This window comes from Protopterus annectens, chromosome 4.part0, assembly GCF_019279795.1.
Source record: "Protopterus annectens isolate FY-2018-M chromosome 4.part0, PAN1.0, whole genome shotgun sequence".
NCBI lineage: Eukaryota > Metazoa > Chordata > Ceratodontiformes > Protopteridae > Protopterus > Protopterus annectens.
Genome location: NC_056733.1, coordinates 555,928,190 through 555,941,817, shown reverse-complemented (window position 1 = coordinate 555,941,817; position 13,628 = coordinate 555,928,190). Strand labels below are relative to the sequence as shown.

At 37.5% G+C, this 13,628-nt stretch overlaps 1 protein-coding gene across 2 annotated transcripts in view; it reads left to right on the top strand.

Moving 5' to 3' along the window:
* The window catches only part of KIAA1671 (KIAA1671 ortholog), a 2,688,721-nt gene that overhangs the window by 2,490,412 nt on the left and 184,681 nt on the right, over nucleotides 1-13,628 (top strand). The window lies entirely within an intron of this gene.

Sequence of the window (13,628 nt, the reverse complement as noted above, 5' to 3'; positions counted from 1 at the left end):
ACCATACCCTTAGATTATATCAAGGTTATGCACATTTTATCCAGTCGTTATTGCATGAAATGAGTATTCCTACCAAAATAATTTTTTGCAAAGGTACTTCTCAAACTAATAACTGCAAATTCAGAACAAAGTTGGTAAAGTAAATATTCTTATTCAGTGGCACATCTAACCAAGCAGTCTTTTGAGTAACAGTTTAATGCTCAAGAAACAGCTTAATGCTCAAGAATATTTAATTTAGGCAATATCTGGCTGTGCAGTAAATAGTATGCCCTCACAAAAGGGCCAGCCTTGGTAATATAAAGATTTTATTGGTGTACAGTCTTTGACTGACCCCCCCCCCCCAATCAATAATGTTCATGCACCATTTCCTACATCACTTACAACAAAATAAATTTATATAATAACTGTTGCCACCTTCACATATTTTTATACTGTACTGCATCATAGACAACTAGTAGGTTTTCGGTCTAAGCTCTGAAATTGTAACTGATAAATGTATGAGTTATATGAATTTTAGCACACTCTTCTAAAACTGTAACAGTTTTGTTTCATACTTGAATTCAAGTATGACTAAATTAGGAATAACCCAATAAGACAAAAAATAGGAAGAGAAAATAGGAATACCGTACCAGATTAATTATTTGTATCGCTTGCCATTATTTAATATGAGATTTATGAAAATCAAGCATTTTTCTTTTTAAAAAAGAACGACATTTTAATTATGTTTGTCTAGAGAAAAAATAAATCAGGTTTCCAGTGTACTAATTCTACCTCATTTTAACTACAAAAAAGCTTTACAGAAAACAGTGGCTTTCTGAAATATGCTTTAGTTTTACATACTTAAAATTAATAAAGTTAGAAAGATGACCGTCCAGATTCAGTAAACCCTACACAGTCTGTTTATACCATGTGCGCATCGTGCTGCAGCGTCACATGATAGCTCACGGTTTTGGATTCAGTAAGCGTTTCTACACAGTGTGTAATGCAACACAAACAAGGTAACCACTGTGGCATGCTAATCATAGCATAAGCATGTGAACTGATGGAGGAGCTAGTCAACAAGATAATGAGCCAAAGAAATGGAGATATGGTTAAAAAGTAACAAGAATTGTTTAGAGGAACTGGCAAATGTTAAAGTATTGCAAAATAGGGGGAATCCCATAGAACAAGAACAGCAGCAACTGCAGAATGTTAAACAGAAAATAAGGAATTATCTCGATAATATGCATGAGTTTTAGAGATTGCTTTCAAGCAACTGTTTTAAGAATAACTCTAAAGCACAAAAACGTCTAGCACAACAACTCAGGCAACAGAAAGTAGAAAGGGCTGTCACCAAACTTAGGTAGCCTATAACAAGAAAGATAAGATATCCTGTGGAAGTACTAGAAATATTTCAGAAATTTTATGAAAGTCTTTATAAAGCAGAGAAATATGGAAATCAAGAAAAGGTACAAATGGAAGCATTTATGGAAGAATTAAATATGTCAAGGTTAGAAGTAGATGAGGCTCAATTACTAACGGTTAGGACAGGAGGAGATGAGAGAAAAATGGTGATGTGTAACCAAGCTACAGGAAAGTCCCCAGGAATAAATGATATTCCTGTGGAAGTTTGGAAGCTAGGAGGGAAAAAAAATGATAAAGAAGGTTTTGTTTAACAGTATTTTAAGTGGGTACCAGCATCCTGAAAGAAAGCAGTGGTAGCTGTAATACCTAAAGAGGGTTAAGATCCATCAGATCCAGCTTCATACAGGTCCATTTCAATACTAAACCATGATTATAAAGTGTTTATAATGGCTAAAAGAATAGCAAAAGTGATATCAAAATTGATAGATATGGCTCAATGTGCTTTTGTGGAGGGGAAGCAAACATTTGATAACATTACCAGCACAATGACTCATCAGAGGGACGCAGAATGTAAGAAAATGCCACTGTTGTTGGTGGGTCTCGATGCAGAGAAAGCATTTGACAGAGTAAGCTAGGACTTCATGGGCAGGGCAATGGAAGTAGTTGCTTTCCCTGATAAAATTATATGGTTGAGTAGGAGTATGTATGAGGGATCAGAGGTAAAATTTAAAGTGGGTGGGGTCCTCTCTGATAATTTCTGCTTGCGTAGAGGAACCAGGCAGAGGTGTCCTCTTCTTTGTTTGCATTATATTTAGAACCATTGGCAAAGAAAATAAGGGACTCATAAATTTAAGGATATAATTTGTATGGTAGTCAAGAAAAGCTGGCTCTGTTTGAAGATGACATTACTTTATACCTGAGAAAACCAGAAAGGGACATTACAGTGTTGTGGAACATTTTAAGACTGTTTCAAATCTTATATAGATACAAACTTAATGAAGCTAAAACGTAATAGCGGTAAGTTATGTGCGCAAACATGAACTGGTCCAGCAATAGTCATACTTATGAGGACATGATAAAATGAAGTATTTAGGAGGATGGATTAAAAATAATGACATTGTGGCAGCTAAGGATATGTAGGAGGAGACTAAACAGAAGATAATACAAAAACTGAGAAACTGGAAGCTTTGTTATATGGATATGGATAGTAAGATACAAGAGATTAAAATGTTTTAGTCCTTTTAGTTTTATACACAGGTTAGGCATATTTTATCAACCAGAGAAGTTGTGGATAGCAATTAAAAAAGAGATGAAGGATGTTATCTGGGAGTGGAAGACAGAAAGGGGCAAGTGGGATAAGCTGATTCTTCCAACAGAACAAGGCAGACTAGGATTACATGATTTGAAGGAGTATTTTAGAACAACACAGTTAAGGCTGTTATACAAGCAGAAAACTATAATTCAGAGTGAAAGAGATTATGATGATACAGGAGAGAAGTTCAGGAAACATGGAGAGACTGGGATTTTGGATGCAGATGCTTAAGGAGAATGAAAATAATCATACAGAATGTTATATTCATAAAGTATCAAAGTATTTTAAGAACTAAGCTAACACGGGAATGGAGAAGAGATTCATCTAATAGGGATGACTGCAGTTAGGGATACAAACAATAGGCAAGAGGGGGCTGGAAGTCACCTCTGTGGGACTGGCTACCTTGATGCGGTACAGAGACTTGTCATAATGCAACAGCCTTGCTACTAAATGCCAGTCGGTCATAGCACTCAACCTCTTGGCACAAAAAATCTGGACAAAGCCAAAGATAATGGGAGGACAAAGTCCCAAAAAGAGGGACAAATTTTAAATATTGTTCTTATATTCTTAAAGTTGTTGTAATAAAAGGTCTTGTGTTACCATACATTTTCTGAAGGATATGAAGTCAAACTTAAATGCTTATCATTATGTACTGAATTCAATCCTCACTGATTTGCCACAAAAGTCCAGAAAACTACAAATTTTGAGAACAGACCAAAAATGAGTGAAATCTGGCATTTGAGAAGTATACATTTTGTGTGTGTGTGTGTGTGTGTGTGTGTGTGCACGCATGCACTCCTGTACCACAGCAAGGTAGCCTCTCAAAGAAGCTTGTCATAATGCAACATTGGCACTTCAATTCTTAATGGTCTGAATGTAGTAACACTACAGTGGTCAAATGGTGCTGAATGAGCTTGACAGGGATGGGGGTGTGACAGCAATGTGATCACACTTTATATTCTCCTGGGTAGGCCCCCAACTTGAAACTTGCTGGGGGTCCCCAAAATGCTAGCACCAGCCCTGTCTACAGGCATCTTGCATCCCATTAAATCAAAATTTGTGGTAGACAATCTGAACAGGACTAGGACAGACCATCACAAATGGAAAATGAATCAGAGTGGTCTTCCAGGAATTGATCCAACTATGGTGAACATCTGTGAGTCTCACTTAGTCATTTATTAGTGTTACTGGGAAATTTCTGCATAGTCTGGTGCCTTAGTATATGGTAGGGTTGCAGTAGTGACAATATTATGAATTGTGCTCCAGGATTTCTACTTCAGCACTTTTTATAGCTGTACATAACTGCTTAATGTTATATTCTAGTGCATTTCTGTTTACCTTGATACTGTTTTCACCCATTCTTTGAGTCTGTCCCCCCTTCCCCTACTCAGACTTTAACCTAAAAGTTTCTGAAATTATAACCATAGGACTAGAGCTCCAGTTTAAATTTTTTCCCCAACCCTCCTGCCTTTCACACAATCTAACCTAGTCTAATGCCAAACACCAGAGTCCACCCAGGTAGACCTCAGTATAACCTAGTCCATGACCTACAGTAGCCCACCTAAATACAGGTCCAGACAACATAGATATGTCATTTCCAAGTGTCTGCATAGTCAGATTGATAGATATGGGCATCCTGAGGCAATAAAGTAATTGTGTCATGTTCATAGACAACTATGTAAGCCTTAAAGAAACAAAGGTATTATGAGAGAGAGGGAGATAAATGTACATAATTTCACTGAATGCATAAAAATCTTACATACAAACAAGGTTTGCAACTACATCAAATACACACAGTCTCCTCCACATGCAATGACCAACCTACACTGAGACACTAAAAAGCAATCTTTCCAAACCTCAAAGAACTACCAAACCTGCAGCAGTCTCTGAATTACTCACCAACAGCAGCACCAAACATCACGCACATGCCTATACCCAGTGGAGCCCCAAGAGCAAAGCCCATAAGGCAAGTCAGCACATTACCCAGGACTCTTGCTACAGGGAACTACGTTGTATGACACACGGATGCCCCACTAACCAGATTGAACTAGGAGAAGATAATGGTAAGTTGGTTATCTAGAGCCAGGATCCATCAAGTTAGGCACACACTCAAGTGACTACACTGCAGGTACCAGTATGAGTCTGTCATACTCCATGTGGGCATTAATGACCTGAGACATACTGTATAAAGAGAGACATTGTCGATCTCCCTGAATATGTGTCTCAGGCAGGTATGTGCCTTGCATTGAGCAGCATTCTGTCGTCACAAAGGATGATGCTACAGTATGAACAAAAGATGAATGACTTCAATAATTGTCAGCACAGGAGAACATGGTTAGCAAACTCCATTGCTTTGCAAAGGATGGTCTGCAACTGTCTCCCCTAGGTTTCTGAATATTGGCTAAAACTTTATCCATTTCCCTTAGAGCCTTTTTAGGCAATGCCAGATTAACAAACCTACCGACACAGGAAATAAAACCCAAAGAAATCTAAAGGTGTTACTGTTCAGTTCCAGTAGTGTAAAGAAACTCCACACCGTACATGCTGTCCTCACTTTGGAGAATATAGACATCTGTGCCATTACTGAGACATGGTTTAAATCTGCTGAAAATACTCCGGCAGTGCAAGGCTTCAGGGCCTTCCACACATTTAGACCATCAACTGCACAGATGGACATAAGTTGGAGAAGTCTTAATCTATATTAGCAACAATCATAATTCTGCATTGGTTAAACAGGAAGATGCAAACTATAGGTCACCCTCTATGTCCCTAAAATTCTGTAGCTCATATCTTGACCTACTGGTGATACTTACCATCAAACCAAATGCTCTGTTTGTGGGAGACTATAACTACACCTTTGTAGAATGGGAAGCATGCACTCATAGTCACAGGCACAATGATTCCTGAACTTTATTAACACAATTACCCTTTGATGAATAGTGTGCATATCCATCAGAGGTTCAAACATACTGGATCTAGAGGTAACCAAAATGTGAGAGCACTACCACCCACTTCCTCCACCCTAGCCCCTAAGGTAGTTGTCTTTAAATGCCCTATATACCTGAATAAGGTGGTCTGTTAAATATCTATATGAGACAAACTCAGATATTTTAATCTTTCATCATAATAACTTGCATTTTCAAATCCATAGATGCTCTTGGTATGTTTCCACTGTACTCTTTCCAGTTTATTCATGCTGGTTTTCTTATAAGGTTTCCATATTGTTATTCCATACTCAAGTTTGTGTCTAATGTAACTAACAATGACTTCATCAGTTCTGATTTCCTAGACTTTTTATAAATCATTTTATACAACCTATAGTTCTATAACAATAATTAATCAATTGGTTGATTATGATTAGAAAACTCAGAACTGGATCTACCCATGTACCCAACATAAATGAACCTAGAGTTTCAATCACTACATGCTCTGTTAAATATTCACCTTTCAATTTATGTCTCCCAAATCTCATATGCATAGCTTTTGATGTATTTATCAGCATATTATTCTCTTGTGCCCAAATGATCAATTTAGTCACATTCTTTTGTAGACATACCCTTTTTGTAACACATAATCAGTTTAACCAATTTCAAGTCATCTGCATACAGACTGTAGAACACCTCAGATGAAAAAGATAGATCTGAAAGATGCAGTCTAGACAAGTATGGGCCTAGGACAGAGCCCTGTGGGACACCCTGACTTTAACCTTGAATTTTACCTGTCCAATTGATGTAGGATACTTGCTATTTCCTGATTGTAAGCCATGCAGCTATCCGTCTTATCAAGAGTACATCAATACATAGTTGATCTAGTTTATTGATCAGTGTTTTGTGTATGGCCCTGTGAAATGCTGAAGTCAAATCTATATAAATGACATCACCCCACAATTTGTCATTCATAGCTATTATATTATCTAACACCATGATACAGGTAGTAATTGATCTATTTTCAGCATATGCATACTGATATATGGTTTCAAGTCTTAATATTTCCAGTCCTGACAGTAACTTATTCGATATTACTTTCTCCATTATTTTTCCACAACATGAAAGTAGACTTAAGGGTCTGTATGACTCTGGGTTTGTCCTAATCCCCTTTCTCTTAAAGACAAGCTTAACAAGTGCATGTCGCCAATCTTAAGGAATCTCTCAATAGTTATTTGACCCAAATAAATAATAGATGTAATGGTATCAGTCTTTTTAATTTCTCCAAATCTTTTGGGTTTCTAATATCATGAAGGGAATGGACCCCATTCCTAAGTCAACGTGCAATTAAAGTTCATTAAACTAGTATTGTTTCAATCTTTGATGTCAGCCAAAAGTTCTGTTAACAGCACCTGCAATGTGCCCAGAAATGACTCCTCCTGCAGTTCATACAGGATTTCAGTGATTGGTAACATATCTAAATACGATTGTAGATTATTTTTTATAAGACCCATTGTTCCTACTACTATTAGAACTTTCTGGGTATCTTTCTTCCACATTGTTCTTGTTTCTGCCTGCAGATCCTGATATTTTATGACTTTGTGTCTCTCTGTACGCAACTCACTGTAGTCACTGGGTGTGGCGATTTCAATGATCAGTACTACTTTTGTCTTTTTTTCATGGCCCACTATATCCGGTTTTCTAGCACCTATCTATACGATCGATATAATGGTACTGTAAGTTTTTGCTGAAGTGTTCTCAGGTCGCTATTGCTAATTCCGTCTATTCCCTGTGCTTTGTTTGGATCCAGTTTGCATAATTCTTTTTCAATATCATCTAATTTGATTTCAGTATCAAAGGTTACCTGGATGTCTCTTGGACAATTTATTACCACCTTTGTGGAGCTAAACTGCTATGCATAACATTTTTTAAATATATCTATAATCTGTTGTCTGAGGATAAATGATAGTATCTGTACACAGTTTATTAATTTGTATGTCTTCACTCCTTCCACATCTTATGTATCTATAAAATGGTTTCCTATTATGCTCCTTATCTTTATATAAATTTTCATCAACATTTTCTTGATCCTGTTCCACACTGTGTTTAATTTGTCTGTCCATGTTGTTTATTTCAGTCTTCAAAGTTTTAGTTCAACCTCTTTTTTCATTTCATATATTTTTTTGTCTCTCACCTTAATCAAGTATTTTGTTCTTATGGAAATGCATCTTCCTGATGTAGATGCTGATGTTAATGTATTTTTTGCATTCAAACAATTTCTCTTTCAAAACTTTCCATGTTCCTACTGCAGACTTTCAACTGAACACATCACTCCAGTTAGTTTTACATGATGAATGTGTTTCTTCTGTATAATCTGTTATTAATCTTCTGTTCATTTGTTTAGATTTCAGTTTTAGTAGCATTATCTAGCAAGAAATTAACCTTTACAATCCCGTGATCACTGCACATCAACGGTAGCAAAACCTGACATGAAATAAGAGTAATTTCTTTAGGAACACAAACAATTTCTAATATGTTCCATTCCCCGGTAGGCTTTTTTTTTTTTTTTTTTTTACAATCTCAAGCAATTGTTGGTCCTAAACATACTTTGTGAATAATTTCCTTACTAATGTTGTTGAATCAGTATTATTTCAGTCTGTTTCTGGTAAATGTAAATCCCCATATACTGTTATTCTTCCCTCCTGTGGTTTCATGCAAGAAATGTATGACTTCCACGAGGTCATCAACACTTGAATGTAATGATCTTTCCACTCCAGCAATCCAGCAATTGCTGTATGTTCCAGGGTTGTCTTTGTCACAGTGCACATTCTGTGCGGTTTGTGTTGTCCAAAATCCAAGATGAAACAGTCAAGGGTGAAGTGCCTTTATAGAACAAATAGCAAAATCTGTAAATAAGCACAAGAGGCAACACCACGACTATCGAAGCTGACCATTTATTTAGTAACAACAGATAAAAATAAGAAAATTAGTGAGCGCTTTCACATTCAACCGAATGCTTCTTCAGACTTAAAAATATGAACAGTGCCCTCAGTTAAATACTTATTAATGACCTTCATATGGCCAGTCACAAGCAACTTCCAATTGAACAACATGAGCTTGTCATTTAAATAAAAAACATCCTTAAAATGCAAAATCAACATAGGGAACATATTAATGAGATCATTGAAAATACTATCAGATCTGTAAAAACACTTACAAAATTAATTTATAGGTCTGATAGTATTTTCAGTTAGCTCATTAGTATGTGCTCTATGCTGATTTTGTATATTAAGGATGTTTTTTATTTAAATGTCAAGATTGCAAAATATCTACAGTAAAGATAATATTCCCTCATCTTGACAAGTGCAGTATCCTGTCTGAACATGTGTGCCCAGAATTAGCCTCTGATACTGTACACATTTCCATTTTTTAAAACTGGACATTTTTTATGTAGGTATTAACGCAAAAAAATGTAAGAGGGCTGTAAGTTCCCTACTGTCAGTCAGATAGTCCTTGTAGATGAGTACCTATGTGAATAAAAACAGATATATATACTTCCTTATATTAAGTCATTCTAAGGCCTCTCTCATCCTGTATTTTTGCTCCTGGCAAATGTAACACTATTCAGTCTTCATTATCTTCTCTGCAAATGTAAGTATCAGTTCCTCTAATAAATGCATCTTTTATTACAAGAATATCTTTTCTGACCAGATCTGAAGAAGCTTCAACTTCTAATTCACTAATGTCTGCTCTGTCGATTATTACAAAGGAATCATCACCACCGTTAGTCTTATTAATCCAACTGTTTTCATTGCTTACTACATTTGCAAGCATACACTTCTCACCCAGCTACATCCACAGACTGAGCCATGTTATCAGTGTCTGTCTTTCTCCTCTTTTTTTCCTTACAGTCATATTATTCATTCCTTCCACATTCAGTTTTGATTTCTTCCTTTCACCTGCTCCTTGCCTCTTTTTTTATATCTTCTGGTTTGGAAAAACAATGCCTTTTTCTGTAGACTGAATATTTTCTGATAGAAAAATGGTGTCATTCCCTGTAATCAAAAGGTTCTGTGAAAAATGTCATTTCCTGTAATCAGTACTACGGTGGTAGTGCTGCGGTAGCGTTGTCGCCTCACAGTTAGACGTTGCCCATTCGATTCTCAGTTAGAGCGTCTTCTGTGTGGTGACATGCGTGAATGGGTGTTCCTTCGTTGAAGGTTGTGCGTTAGGCCCGGCAAGCCAGCACATAAAACTCTACTGCCAATCATTAGCCGACCGGAGTTCCGCTGTGGCGACCTTTAACCAGGAAAAGCCGAAAGACAAAAACAAAGTGTGTTGCATAACAAAGCAGTGTCCTTTTTTGTATGTATTCTCTTTGCTTTACAGACATTTAACAGTTTCTTTTTCTTTCTTATTTGTTGTGAACATCCTCCTTTTGCTTTTTTCTTCTATACTCTCTGAATCCTCAGATTGCTGAATATTTGCATCCAGAATTCCAAAGTTGTCAGTGGTATTATTTTGTTCCATAGGGGTTGAGTGATATTTACAGACAATAGACATTTCCCTTCCTAAATGTGTTCTATTTGCCTAACATTATTTATCTCAGATTGTCCAACTTTTGACATAAGAACACAAATCACCAATTTTATCAGGTGTTACCTTTATATATATATATATATATATATATATATATATATATATATATATATATATGTGTGTGTGTGTGTGTGTGTGTATAAAATCATGACTAAACCTGGTGGACTTCTTTGAGAAGGTCACCAAGGCAATGGATGAGGGGAAAATGGTGCATACCACCTACCTGAACCTAGCTAAGGCATTCAATACAGTACCCCACTCAGGTATAGTTGATAGTCTCACTGAACTGGACATAAACCCCTACATAACTTGCTGGATTGCCAGCTGGCTCATAGACAGGACCCAGGAAGTTAGGATTGGTGATACTACCTCTACTAAGAGACTGTTCACCAGTGGGTTCCCTCAAGTCTTCTTGCTGGGATAGCTTCTGTTTGGCATCTACTTCTCAGACTGTAAAGGTTAATGTCAATAGCCTTTGGCTAACCAAGTTCACATATGACTGCAAATTGGGATCTGTCATTGATTCCACCATGACACAAACATATTACAAGAAGGTCTATCACAAACGGATGACTGGTGCCAAAGTCTTGGACTAAAACTCAGTGCCAAGAAATGCATTATAATACCTTTGAGAAAACTGCCACCCAGGTTAATTACTCCATCGATAAGACACCCTAGTAATTGGGGGGGGGGGGTTCTAGGAAAATATGTAGACAATAATCTGACCTTTGACCAATATGTGGCCAAGGTAGTGAGATAATAATTCTGTCACAGTGACACTGTATTCGGCCCTTATCAGACCCATCATTGAATGTAATGACCCCTTCAGCATGTCTGTTTATGTTCCCAGATCCCTGACTACCTGTCCAGACATATGCAGAAGTTGGAACACTTAGAAACGTTCCTTTTTAGACTAATTCAGGTTATAAAAATATTGTCCTGTACAGATCGCCTTAAAGCCCTATTCCTGTATTCTGTCTGCTACAGATTACAGATACGCGATCAGTGCCTGGCATACACTGCATCCTTGGATCCAGCTCTGGTGGACCATTTGCACATCCACAAAATGAACAGCATCAGAACAACTAGATCCAAAGATTTAAATTTTGCTTGTGACATAAATAAGATAGGTTAGTAAGACAGATACAAGTTTCAGAGGATACCCATTCTGTGGTGCAGGCTCCCCATCTTTCTGAGGCAGTGTCCATCCCTAACCCTAACCCCTAATCCCTAACCTTGACCAGTGGATAGGAAATCGGAAATTCACCTTGGGTCTGGGCCCCATATCTCTGAGAGAGGAAGACAATAATTTCCAAAGTAATTTGCCCCCCCCCCCACTTACGCATAACATTTAGAAACTTCCTAACATACTCTCCTAACAAATGCCCCCGAGGGACACAATTTGGTTGGGTTGTATTGCATGGTTAAGCTTATAAAGGCCCTGGTGGTTGATAGCCTAGTATATAGTTAAAAAGTCAAATAGTTCTTTTTGCCAGCCATCACAATAATCAGTTGGCAAAATTCTGCTCTAGGACTCCATTCAACAGGGCCTAGAAAACATACTTGTTTTTTCTTTTTTTTTGGGCAGGAATGTTCACTCATGGTTTCCCTGTCTTTCCACTAATATCCAAGGGTCATTCTGAAGATTCAGAAGGACTGTCACAAACAAGATCATTGTGATGATTCCCTTCTGGCCCAGACAACAGTGGTTCTTTCTTATGGAACTGGCCAATGGCCATTACCACAGGCTTTCTCACACAATAGATCTTCTCACACAGTCCAAGTGGAGTTTAATGTACCCAACTTCAACTGACTGCCTGGCTGATTCTTGTTTGATCTCTTTTAGGTACCTTGTTTCTGAGGACATGCAGCAGGTAGTAAAGGAGGCTAGAAATCTAAGCCTGCTGCTAAGAAGCCTTATGTTGCCAAATGGAAAAGATTTTCTAGTTGATACAATGTTGACCATTGTCTATTCAGGGATTCTGCAACACTGGTTCTTAATTATTTACTTAATTACTCTCCCCTGGTCTTTCTTATTCCTCTGTCAGGTTTCATTTTTCAGCCATTTCAGTATGTTAGCCCAAGGATCCTACCACAAGCTTCCTCACAGACTGTGGACATACTTGCATAGGACTAGGGGTGCATGATACTCCCTTTTCCCAGTCAACTACAATCAAATACCTAGATGATAAAATCTCAATACTTTTTTTAGGCACCTGTTTTTGAAGAAATGCAGCAAATATTAAATGATACAAAAAAACTGCTACTAGAAAAATCACGTATTAGTAATTGGAAAAGATTTTCTAGTTGGTACCAAGGCAAGACGCAGCACCATTTCAGTGATAGTGTTTCTCTGGTTCTGCAGTATTGGTGTGAGTTACTTTCTTCTGTCTTGTCTTACTCCTCCATTAGGGTTCATTTGTTCGCCATTTCAGCCTGTCTGCCCATGGACCCCCCCCCCTTTCAATGCAATCTCATGTAAAAATATTTTTGAAAGGGGGATTCATATCAAGTCTCCTAGAAAACAGATGTTTTCTCTTTGCGGTCATGAATTTTGTCTTAGGAACCCCCCCCCTCCATTTGAATCCAGCTCATCAGGCTGACTTGAGCTTTTTAAAATATAAAACAGTGTTACTGATTGCTCTGACCTCTGCTAGAAGAGTGTTTGCGTTGCAAGCTCATGTGGTGGGTCAGCCTTCTCTCATTTTACACACAGATATACTTTGAGCCAAAAATCTGTTTCACTTTCTTCTTTCAGGAACCTAAAAACAAGCTGTTAAGCATATATTGTACTTTGGATGTCCACAGACAGCTCAGGTTCTGTCTTGCCAGAACTAAATCTTTTAGGAAATCTGATCGCTAGCTTGACCCTGAGTTGATGGCATTCTAATCGGAACTTTATCTCTCTCTGTCATGTATGACAACTAAATTCCAGACTGCAAGAGCATAAGTATGGATGAGGGAGAAAAGGGTATGAGCATGTCTGTAAGTGTAGGCATTGATGCATAGTAAGGTTAAGGGTCATGGACCATTTTCTTTGTTATGGGGAAAAAGAAAAATATAGGACTGTCCTTGTTTTGTACACTGAATACTAACAGAATGCACCTGCTAGTTTCACTAGGGGGGTTATAAGTAGTGGGAGAAATGTGCACCCAACTGTTTAAATGGTAGTTTCATTTGGCTGTTAAAAAAGGAGCAATAACTGTTGTTGGGCTTAAATGCAAAGAGTATGTCCTTATGGCTTCCAAATGATGTATTTATTTCAGGTGGAAACTACACTTAATAGGATCACCATTGGATGCCTTCCACTGTTAATGAAAAATGCCCTTTCGCCATTTGAAATCTGTGTTGTGTGGCTACATGGTGTCTCTTCTCTTTAATTATAAGTGACAGAATCTCAATTCTAGACATGTTTTTCTTTATTTCAGAGACTAGAGGCTTGTTTAGAC